This window comes from Oryza sativa, chromosome 5 (genome assembly GCF_034140825.1).
Source record: "Oryza sativa Japonica Group chromosome 5, ASM3414082v1".
NCBI lineage: Eukaryota > Viridiplantae > Streptophyta > Magnoliopsida > Poales > Poaceae > Oryza > Oryza sativa.
This window is the reverse complement of record NC_089039.1, coordinates 9,849,703-9,861,431: the sequence shown is the minus strand read 5'-3', so window position 1 is coordinate 9,861,431 and position 11,729 is coordinate 9,849,703. Positions and strand designations below refer to the sequence as shown.

The 11,729-nt window shown below is 46.0% G+C and overlaps 1 long non-coding RNA gene across 1 annotated transcript; it reads right to left on the bottom strand.

Annotated features, from left to right (window-relative positions):
* Positions 1–4,645: 4,645 nt before the first annotated feature.
* LOC136356714 (uncharacterized) lies at positions 4,646–7,126 on the bottom strand. The gene is made up of 3 exons (XR_010741640.1): positions 6,528–7,126; positions 6,046–6,111; positions 4,646–4,895 (listed from the first exon to the last, which is right to left on the bottom strand). It is a non-coding gene; the product is annotated as an uncharacterized lncRNA (long non-coding RNA).
* Between the last annotated feature and the right edge of the window lie 4,603 nt (positions 7,127–11,729).

The following is an 11,729-nucleotide window of genomic DNA, read 5'->3' as shown; positions in this document are numbered from 1 at the left end:
GAGCTACTGTTGTGAAACATTTATCGTGCCAACCACAAGCCAGCGTGGGCAACGGCTTTGTCCTTTGTATAGCATGATTCATTATAGTGCGCCAGACTGAGAAGTGGCGAGAAGTCCACGGGGGTCGCTGGGGAGTCCATGCCTTGTTTATAAGGGGGTGATTATGATCCAGGAATGGTGCACTGTTTTGAGTTGTGTTGTGCGAAGGGTATTGTCACGATTTCCCCGTTTGCAATGCCGTGGTGGTATTTCGGGGCATGGCAACATGTGTGGAATCGTGTCTTGTGGGTACAGTGGTACACCTCTGGCCAGAGTAAAACTATTCGAATAGCCGTGCCCGCGGTTATGGGCGAGTTGAGCAATGTTTTTCGTGATTAGTCTCACACCTCTCACTATAATTATTGATGATTATAACTGGTAATAATTTGCTTAGCTCCTGGTTTGGAGTTAGATCTGTACAGCCGGGTATGGTTGTTCAGGATGGTTGGGCCTGTGCAGCATGGGTGTGCTGTTCAGTGTTGATTAAAATTGATGATTAATTACTCTACTGTTTTACTTATCTTAAATCTTTGCTAAATGCTGCTTTTGCAAATGAGCCTATATTATGCCATCCTTTGGAATCCTTGTGCACTTGCATATTTGCTGTGTGGCTTGTTGAGTATGTCATATGCTCATTCTTGCAATAATCATCAAACCTCAGTTGAAGAAAAAGGATCCAGAAGGAGAAGACGTTTGGCTTATACCCTAGTTGAGCTGCCTGTGGGAGTGGAGCTGAAGCCATCGCTAGACCGTTAATTCCGCTGCTGTTTTTCTTTTCTTTGTAAGTATGTAACGTTATTATTAGGATGGATTTGTATATTAAATTGTCAGTTTGTGTACCTCGGCTGATTCCTGGACGAGGATTTTATGCACAAATTAGTTCGGGGATTACTAGTGAATTTCCGGGCGTGACAACTACGGACTTGGGTCACTGACTTGGGTTGATTCCAATTGGTCACCGATTCTACGTTAGTTGGATCCACTGCCACTCCTTGAGCTGAAATGACGTGTCCGAGAAATTTCACTTCTAAAAGCCAAAATTCACATTTACTGAACTTAGCATACAATTGATGTTCTCTAAGCTTCTCTAGCGCTAGGTGGAGGTGCTGCTCATGTTCTTCTGCTATCTTGGAATAGATCAAGATGTCATCAATGAAGACCACGACAAACTTGTCTAAATATTCCATGAACACTTTATTCATCAGATTCATAAAGAAGGCTGGTGCATTCGTTAGTCCGAACGACATAACTGTGCATTCATATAACCCATATCTGGTCGTGAATGCCGTTTTGGGGATATCTTCCTCCCGAATCCTTAGCTGATGGTAGCCGGATCGAAGATCAATCTTTGAGAACACGGTTGCTCCCTTCAGTTGATCAAAGAGGTCATCAATCCTCGGAAGAGGATATTTATTCTTGATGGTGACCTTGTTGAGTGCACGGTAATCCACGCACATTCTCTTAGTTTTGTCTTTCTTTTCCACGAAGATAACGGGATCTCCTTAGGGTGAAGTGCTTGGTCGGATGTGGCCTTTTCCTTTGAGTTCTTCCAACTGCTTTTTAACTTCAGCTAGCTCATTGGCAGCCATGCGGTACGGTCTCTTGGAGATTGGCGCTGTCCCGGGCACTAAGTCAATTCGAAACTCGATGTCCCTCTTGGGCGGCATGCCTGGTAGTTCCTCTGGAAAAACATCTGGATACTCTTTCACGATGGGTATTTCCTCCATACTGACCTGGTTCAGAACTTGCTTACAAGGAAGTGCTAGCTTAGCATGGAAAGTGACTCGTTGGCCAGTACCCCCAATCAAAGATATGGATCGGATAGCACAATCTATAATACCACTGTGCTTGGTCAACCAGTTCATTCCAAGAATAACATCCGGGTTCTTAGAGCTCAGAAGGATGAGATTAGCCAGAAAAGTGACTCCTTGGATCTCTATGGTTACTGATGGGCTGAAGAGCTTAGTCGGTAGCTGGCTTCCCGGGGTTGATATTATCATAGGGTTGCTAAGATCTTCTATCCTTATTTGGTGTTTTGCCACAAAATCTCTTGATATAAAGGAATGCGTAGCTCCTGAATCAAAAAGTACACATGCATGAACAGAATTAACCAGGAACGTACCAAGTATGACTTCTGGTGCAGCCTGTGCCTCCTCAGCCGAGACGTGATTCACACGTCCCCTCACCAGGTTGTTGTTGTTGCGGTTGCCATTGTTGCTCTGGTTGGCATTGCGTGCAGGTGCAGGAGCTTGCGGACGCTTTGGCTTTGGGCACTTGTCGGCAAAGTGTCCAGGCTCATAGCAGTTGTAGCAGACAAGTATCTTCCCGGAGCTATCTTTGCGTGTGGATCCACCCTGAGCAGGGGTAGAACGCTGACCGTTGTTCCATCCTGAGTTCTGCAGCTTGTTGTTCATCTGTGGACAGGATGCACGCTGTGCTGCTGATGAAGAACCAACTTGAGGGGGAAACACATAACGCGGTTTCTGACTTGGTCCTTGAAACATCCTGGCATTAGCCAACTTGCGTTTCTTGCTTTCCATCTTCCGGTGCTTGTCCTCCAAGCGGATCGCCTTGTCGACTAGCTTTTGGAAGTCTTCGTATTCACCAGAGATGAGCTGGACTGACAACTCGTCATTCAACCCTTCGAGAAATTTCTCCTGTTTCTCTTCATCTGTACGAACATCCTTGGGAGCATAGCGGGCCAACCTGTTGAACTCGTGCAAAAATTCAGTGACGGTCCTGCCATCTTGCTTGAGTTCACGGAATTCTTTCTTCTTCAGAGCTACAACTCCAGCAGGTACATGAGCTCTGCGAAAAGCAGTAGAAAACGAGCCCAAGTAATAATTTGTCCAGCTGGCTGGGTGGCCTGGAAGTGGTCCCACCACTCGGAAGCAGGTCCATGCAGTTGGTGAGCGGCGAAGGCGACTTTCTCTTCATCATTACATTGGATGAGGTCCAACTTCTTGTTAACCACGTGCAGCCAGTAGTTTGCTTCGACGGGATTGGTTGTGCTTGAAAAAGTGGGAGGTCAGACTCGGAAGAATTCCGACAACTTTGACTGCGGTAGAGCGTTTATGGGAGCTTGAGCAGCGGGTGCTTATGGGTTTTGCATTTGGTGGAGCAAAGCTGCGATGAGTTGGTTTTGATTGGCGAGCATTTGTGCTAAGTTGGGGTGATCATGGATTGGTAGAGGTGGCGGTGGTGGTGGTGGAGGTGGTGGTGGTGGTGGAGCATGACCCTGGTCTTGATTCTGGTTTTGGTTATGGTTCTGATTCTTATTCTGATTCTGAGCTGAATTCCCAGCACGAGCATTGTTAGCAGCAGTACTCCTTGTGTTCACCATCTGTAGTTGCCAAGATAAGGGGGAAAAGAAGAAGAGAGAGATCAGGGCAAGAACACAAGCTATTAAACCAACTTATTTAAATTTTATTGATGTGATGTTGGTTACATAGAGTTCAAGTTGCTTAAGCACCACAAAGGTACGGCTATATCACAACGGGCTGATATAGTCCATACCAAAAATCACACAAGGCAACAAACTCCAGCAGAAGATAAACGATAAAAACAGACGCGCACTAAGACTACGCGTCTACTCGTCCTTGGTTGGGTTGTCGTCCACTGTCGGCTCTGACTCATCATCACCGTCGTAAGAGTCATCTTCGTTGGCAAGAGCTGCAATCGATCCCCTTCGCTCCAAGTAGTTCCGGACAATCACCCTGGCTGACGCTTGAGCATTGTGCACCATTGGAGGAAGTCCGTCTCGCTTGCGTGCCGTGATCATCAAGGACGGTCCAACACGACGACGCTTGGACCCTGCAACAGAGCTTCCTTCTCCAACCTAACCTTGTCTAAGCTCAAGGTTACGCAGTTCCTGCTTTAGGCTAGCCATCTCCATCTTCAAATGCAGGTTCTTCCTCCTTAGCTGTAGAATCCTACTGGAAGCTTGAATAAAACCTCTCTTCGCCATCTTGAAGTAGTCGACCCGAGCATCATCGTATGCCTGCACCATCCTGGCCAGATGATCGATCGTGGTGTCGTTCTCGTGCTCGGCATCCCTGAAGGTGGCGTAGTCCTCCGCCAAACTGCGAGCAGGATGATAGCGGTATGGAGTGTGTTGCAGACGTGTCCAGTGTCACTGAAGCAGCCTGCCAATGCCCAGAAGTGCCGCTTCTTGGCATGCATCGATGAAGGTGTCAGCCCCTCCTGTTAGCTCCAATGATTCCAAGCTGGGGTTGGTGGAGAGCAAGGTGGCCTTGACTGACCATCGAGGGGATGCCAACTCCTTTTCTCCTTCGTCTGGCACAGGGGTACCAACAAACTGTACTTCTCCGGTATAGCCCAGCTCAACAATCAAGTGGCGAAGCTCCAGAACGAACCCCTTAAGTGAGACGCCATTGTAGGGGCCAAGGCTGGTCATCTATTTTTTTAAGAGAGAACAAAGAATTAGTAAACAATTTTGCAAAGCAAGAGTGGGTGAAGATAGAATAACAAAGGTTTTCACAATTAAAGAACTATTTTCTAAAAAAAATACCATCCTAAGGCTTAGACCACTGGCTCGTCCTACGGTCAAGGTGGCTCTGATACCAACTTGTCACGCCCGGAAATATACACCATTTCCAAACGCTCAGTGCATTAATCCTCGTCCCAGGAGGCGAGGTACACATAGACATTGTTGATTATTACATGCCACACTTGCGGAAACGTAAAGGAGTACTTTATTACATGGGCGAGTTAGGCCCTCACACTCAAAGATAAACAAATAAAACAGCGGAAGACTACGGAACAGCAGCAGCCACAGGCACTCGACGGCGCAGCGAACTAGAGATCAAAGCCTTCACCTTCCTCAGGTCCATCCTCTGGATTATTTTTGTGAGCAAGAGTGAGTACCACCACCGTACTCAGCAAGTCACACCGGAAATGCAACAATAATGCGTAGGGAAAACAAGGAAATGGCCTAATAGGGTTTATTTTGCATAAAGCCATAATTTAAACATTTTAATCAAGTTAAAGCTCATTTTAAAACACGATCCTGTTCTAAGCCAATATTTTAATATCATCAAGGTCGCATGAGCCTGCGAACCTGCCTTAACCCAGGATAATCTCCACATGACTACACCATCATGATTTCACCCTCCCAAGGTTTTATAAAACAAAACTAACTTTGGGTACATTGCTTAGCTTGCCCATAACTGATGGCGCGGCTATTCGAATAGTTTTTAACTCTGATCAGAGGTGTACAACTTTACCCACAAGACACAACCTCAACACGCGTTGCCACGCGCCGGGTACCACCACGGCACTCGGATAGAGGTCGTGACAAGACTATCCATCTAGGTATACCCAAAACAAGAGAACCCGCTGAGGTTTCGCCACCCGCTAGTCCCCGACAAGGTAAAGGTTGCCGGATCCCCCGGGACGAGACAGGCCCCCCCTTGCGCCGGGTGAAAAACGGCCTTAATCCTGGCCCCACACCCTTCTAAACTTCCAGTCAGGCCTTACCCACTAGACTTGTGGTTGCACGAAGATGCCTTGCAACAGAGGCCTGAAGACCAGTCCTTATATTAGCCGGGGTGCGACTACCAAAGTAACTAGCTTGCACCCCAAGCCCAGCCCAAAAAAATATATTTTAGTTGCAAAAATCATTTTATCACCCATCTATTGACAAGCCATTCAATAGTCCATAACTAATCCAATTTTAGTTGTTAACCACCATAGTCTAGTTTATCCAAACGTTCTAGGTTGGAACTAAGCATGACTAAGCATTTACCTAAAGCGACTAGTCAGTCCATCATGTAGGGTACTAGACTAGTCAAGTTATAATTTTACTAGGGTTCACAACGATCATGGATATCAAATCAATAACATGGCCATAACAGAGAGCATAGGAATAACTAATAAAACAATATTAATAATGAACGGTATAATTTATAAAGCAATGCAATATAAGTAAATCAACATAATTTTCACAATATGGGATTCAACATGTTCAAGGTAGATATGAGTTGCCTTGATCGCTCACAAAGTCTTCGGCGTCAACGGTGATGAAGAGCTGATCTTCCGGAACGGCGGGATCTACACGACCAACGCGAAGAAAAACAAAAAGGCTAATAAAAACCATATGAACAGAAGCAATAAAGCACATAAATGGGTTCTACTCATTTTTATGAGAAATTAGAGATTTGAATGGGTTGATTCCGAGTTCAAACGGTCAAGATATGGCCATTTGAAGTTTATGTGCTGTTTAAATGGAAATTTGCAATTTTATGAATTATTTTTCTAAAGGAAATTGATTCATTGCACATAGAAGAGAGAGAGGGGGTCCACGGTGGCTCGGTACACCATGAGGGCGGCTCACGGCGCACAAGCACGGCCGAGAAGGGGAAGCACCCGAGCCAGGCGACATGCCGGCGACGGCAAACGGCGCGGCGACGGTGCGACGGAGTACGGGAAGGGGAAAAATGGAAAGGGGAGGAGACGACGGTTCTCACCGAGCAAACACGGCGGCGAGAGGTCGATGGTGTTGCCGGCGGTGAGGAAGAAACGACGAGAAGCTTCGGGTCGTCGGCTTCGGCGTCGTTCCCGCGGTCCTTGTACTCGACGGAGGGGTGGACGGGGAAGAGGAGGAAGCGACGAAGCGGATGGTGGTGACGCCGGGCTCCGACGAGGTCCCGACCACCGGCGAGGGGCGGCCAGAGTTGCGACGGCGGCGACACAAGAAGAGAGCGGCGCGGCGGCCGTGGAGAGAGGAGGGAGAGGGCGGCGGTGTGAGGGGAGAGAGGAGGGAGTCGGGGGTCCCTTTTATAGGCCGGAGGGGAGGGAGAGAGACGCCGGGTAGGGAGATCGACGCCGGGCATGGTGGAGCTCACCATTGATGAGCATCATCAAAATCCACCACGAATAATGCGGGATTGAGTGGGAAATTATGGGGGAATTGGAGAGGATGAGGTGGGAATTAATTCCCCTCAATTAATTTGATGAAACGGCGAGTGGAGGAGGCGAATCGGAGGTTGCCGTCGCTTGGAATTCGGCCGGAGAGAGAGAGGATGGCTGGAGGTTAGGGATGACGATTGGGACCCACCTGTCATCGAGTAGGAGCACGCCTGTCTCAGGCTGGGCGCGCAGGGGACGTGAATCAGACTTTTGTCTGAGGGAGAGAGAGCAGCTGGGCCAGCCCAAGGAGAGGGAGGGGGAGAGGAGAGAGGGAGGGGTGGCCGGGCTGGGCTGAGAGAAGGAGGGGGAGAGATGGGCTAGAAGTGGCCCAAGAGGAGGAAGAGGATTAGGCTGATGGACAAGCCGAGTCGAGTAATAAGACGTTGTTGAAGCTAGTGAAAAAGAAGATTGAGGAACACCCAAAGAGGTGGCATGAGATGCTTTCTGAAGTATTGTGGGCGCATAGGATTTCTAAACATGGTGCCACTAAAGTCACTCCTTTTGTGTTGGTTTATGGTCAAGAAGCCGTTTTACCGATTGAGGTAAATCTTGGTTCTCTTCATTATATCAAGCAATATGATTTATCAAGTGAAGATTACAAGACAATGATGGGAGACAATCTTGATGAAGTCATCGACAAGCGTTTGAATGCTTTGGAGGAGATAGAGAAAGAGAAGAAGAGGGTGGCCAAGGCGTACAACAAAAGGGTGAAAGCAAAGTTGTTTCAAGTTGGAGACTTGGTTTGGAAGACAATTTTGCCTTTGGGTACTCGATCCAGAGAGTTCGGTAAGTCGTCTCAAAGTTGGGAGGGTCTTTATCGAGTGTGCGGAATTGTTCGAGGGAACATATATTTTTTGGAGACACATCGAGGGGAGCGTTTTCAATGGGCAATCAACGAGAAATACTTGAAGAAATACATCCCAAGTGTTTTGCAAGACGCTTAGGAGATACTATGGCTGGTAATTGGATTATCGCCCTATGACCAAAAACATGTTCTATACTTTTAGATTCACATTGTTCATCAAAAAGGCAAGGGGGCATGTGTTTACACCTAAATTTGGCACCTAGGATCGAAATAGGAAAAAATTCCAAAAGTTTGGAGTTCTGCCGGTTTCCTCCAGAGAGGGCCGGTCTGACCGCCATGTGTTGGCCGGTCAGATCACCGGGTGAGAGCCGGTCAGACCAGCGGTGTGTGGCTGGTGTGTCCGGCAGAGTCTAAGTCCAGGTTTGTTTTGTCGGGTCTCGAAGTTTCCTTGCTCGGAAAGTATGTTTCGGGTTTCCTTTGGATTGTATCCCGAGTTGGACGTGGAGGAGGGCCTGTAGAGGGTAAGACCAACCCCTATATAAGGGGTAAGGCTGGTTCATTGTAAAAATCAATCTAAAATCAATCAATTGAATCGTTTTCATATTGTTTTTAGTTTTCTCTTAGTTTGTCCATCTTTGTAAATTTGCGCTGTAAATCGTCCACCGCCGCTGCGAGAGTGTGACACCTCTTTGTAGGTTTGTCCTGAATGTTGGGATACGCGTAGGCTACGATAGCATAAATCAAAGTTTTCTATCACGTAAACCAGGAACCATGCAAGTATTAGATCATAGATCGTTATCACTCGACGCGCAGCGCAGTGGAAGAAGACGCTGAGAAGTCGAAGGAACTCTCGCGAAGTAGCGTGCGTCGATGTAGAGGAAGTAGTTGATCACACCGGCTCGACCTTCTCCTCCTCGCGCGCCGATCAGCACCGCAAACCAGCGGCGCCTATACCGGTATCCACACATATAGGGACGGAATGCCACACGCAGATGTGCTAGCACCCGCGCGGGGCTAGGGTTTTGCTCGCGGAGGAAAGTGACGGCTAGGGTTTCTCACGTGATGCAATACCTCAGCCGGTCACACCCCTCACGAATATATAAGATCCATCACTCGGGCCTCCAAGGCCCGTAGGACTCCTATTCGGATCCTTATCCGAATTAAGCTCATATTGGATCTCTATCCAATCCCCTTATTCCGGCCCATTAAGCGTGCAACCCTGTAGGTTCATATATACTCGGTTGTAACCCGAAAACTCATTTTCGGTCCACGCGTCAACAGCGGCCCCTAGCAGAACGTATTGACCCACCGGGCATACATAAAGATCATATCGGCTAAACCTCTAGTGTATACTTGTATGAACCCCTTTGCCTCACGATATCGATTAAGCTCAAGGCTAGATATGTGTCATCCTCTAATAGCTCAATCATTCACTCGAACCTGTTGATAGATTATATAACTTGTGATTGACTCCTGAATCACCTTTGGCATGGTCATGCACTTCCATAATCTACAACATCGAGGGGCCCAGAGATATCTCTCCATAGGAGGGGCAAATCCCATCTTGATTATTCATATCCCACTACATGTTTCATAGCATACCCGAAAACTACTTTTATTGCTACCCAATTACGGAGTAGCGTTTAGCAGTCCCTAAGTAAGCTACTACACATGTTGAGAACCAAGATAATCTCAGGTCTAAGGATTCAACACCAACACTCAATGAGATCACTGATGACACAACACATATGGCTCTTGCAGTATCTCATGTTGGGTTTATCCAACAACATGTTCACCAACATGTGCCCACATAATTAATTTGATATCTCTATACCATGATCCATGAGACATGATCATCAATTAATACATGTGCTGATCATATAAACATATTTGTTCCACATATGATATTTGATCAGGGATCCTTTAGAAATAGCAACACATAACATAAAGAGTCTCATGAAAGAATCACATATTCATTAACCAATAATGAGTTTATCTATTTCAAGGAACAAAGTCAGATAAATATGTAAACATAGTGTGAGATACAATCATCTCTATGATTGCCTCTAGGGCATATCACTAACAGTCTCCCACTTGCACCAGAGTCAATCATGAACATATCTTATACCCATAGCCCTAGTGCGTGCCTCATGCTTAGGCTGAGGGAGTGGCTTTGTCAACGGATCTGCAATATTCAAATCCGTATGTATTTTGCATATCTTCACATCTCCTCTACCCACTATCTCGCGAATGAGGTGATACCGCCGTAAGATGTGTTTGGACTTTTGATACGATCTAGGGTCCTTGGCTTGCGCAATGGCACCACTATTATCGCAATAGAGGTCCATAGGGCTTGAGGCACTAGTCATCACACCTAGTTGAGAAACAAATTTCTTTATCCAAATAGCCTCCTTTGCTGCTTCAGAAGCGGCAATGTATTCGGCTTCTATTGTAGAATTAGCCACTGTATCTTGCTTGGAACTATTCCAACTCACAGCGCCTCCATTCAGGCAGAACACAAATCCAGACTGCGATCTAAAATCATCTTTGTCGGTTTGGAAGCTTGCTTCAGTGTAACCATTTACAACGAGCTCTTCCTGTCCTCCATTTACTAGGAACATATCCTTAGTTCTTCTCAAGTACTTCAGGATATTCTTTACAGCTATCTAGTGACTCTCACCTGGATCTGATTGGTATCGGCTTGTTGCACTAAGTGCATGTCACGCCCGGAATTTCTATCCAAAATTCCAAACGCTTACATGTGTAGAAACCCTCATTCAGGAATCAGCTGAGGTACACAATAACAAATTGATAATAGAGTACAATTATTACACTAATTAATAAGCGAATAAAATGTCATTACAGAGGTAGATAGTTCCTCTCAATCAATAAAGTTCTAAGCAGCAGAAAATAAAAGAAACAGCGCAGGCGACTCCTCTCCACAGGCAGCTTGACCAGGGCTACGCCTAATCATCTACTCCATCGGCATCACTGTAGAACTCCTCCTCTGATGAATGATTGCAAGGTGAGTATATGACATACTCAGCAAGCCACGCAGCAAATATGCAAGTGCACAGGATAACAAAGGGTGGCATAGTATAGTCTCATTTGCATAAACAACATTTAATAAATATTTCAGAATTCAATAAAATAGTTAAATAATAATTAAACAATATTAATCCAACACTATACAACATACCCTGTTGCATAGGCTCAACCATTCTGAACAACCAACCCCGGCTGTATAGTGCAATCTCCAAACCAGGAATTAACCATTCCAAACCAGGAGTTAATCAAATTATTAACATCGTCATTTAATATAGTGAGAGGGGTGAGACTAATCACGAAAGACATTGTTAAACCCACCCATAACTGCGGGCACGGCTATTCGAATAGTTTAAACACTTATCAGACGTGTACCACTGTACCCACAAGACACAACCTCAACATCATGTCAACCATGCGTCGCGATACTTGGCAAGTACCCGAATAGAGATTGTGACAATACCCTCTATATAATACCGTTCAAAGCAGTGCACCGTTCCCGGATCATAATCACCCCCTTATAAACAAGGTATGGACTCCCCAACGACCCCCGTGGGCTTTTCTCCACCACTTCACAGTCTGGTGCTCTACTATGAACCATACTATACAAAAAGTAAAGCCGTTGCCCACGCTGGCTTGTGGTTGGCACGGTAAATGTTTCACAACCGAAAATCGTGAACCGGTCCTTAATTGTCATGAGCACAACCATCAAAACCATATGCTCACAACCAACCATTATCAGGTTTTAGTTGGCAAATTAATTAATTAACCAAGCATGATTTATGATCATGAGCTATCATTAAGCCATCATTAAATAATAGTGATCCATAAGTTATCCCAGTAGTGTGCTAAATTTTCTAAGCATGGCTAAGCAATTATATCTAATATCTAGCTGAACCATTATATAAAG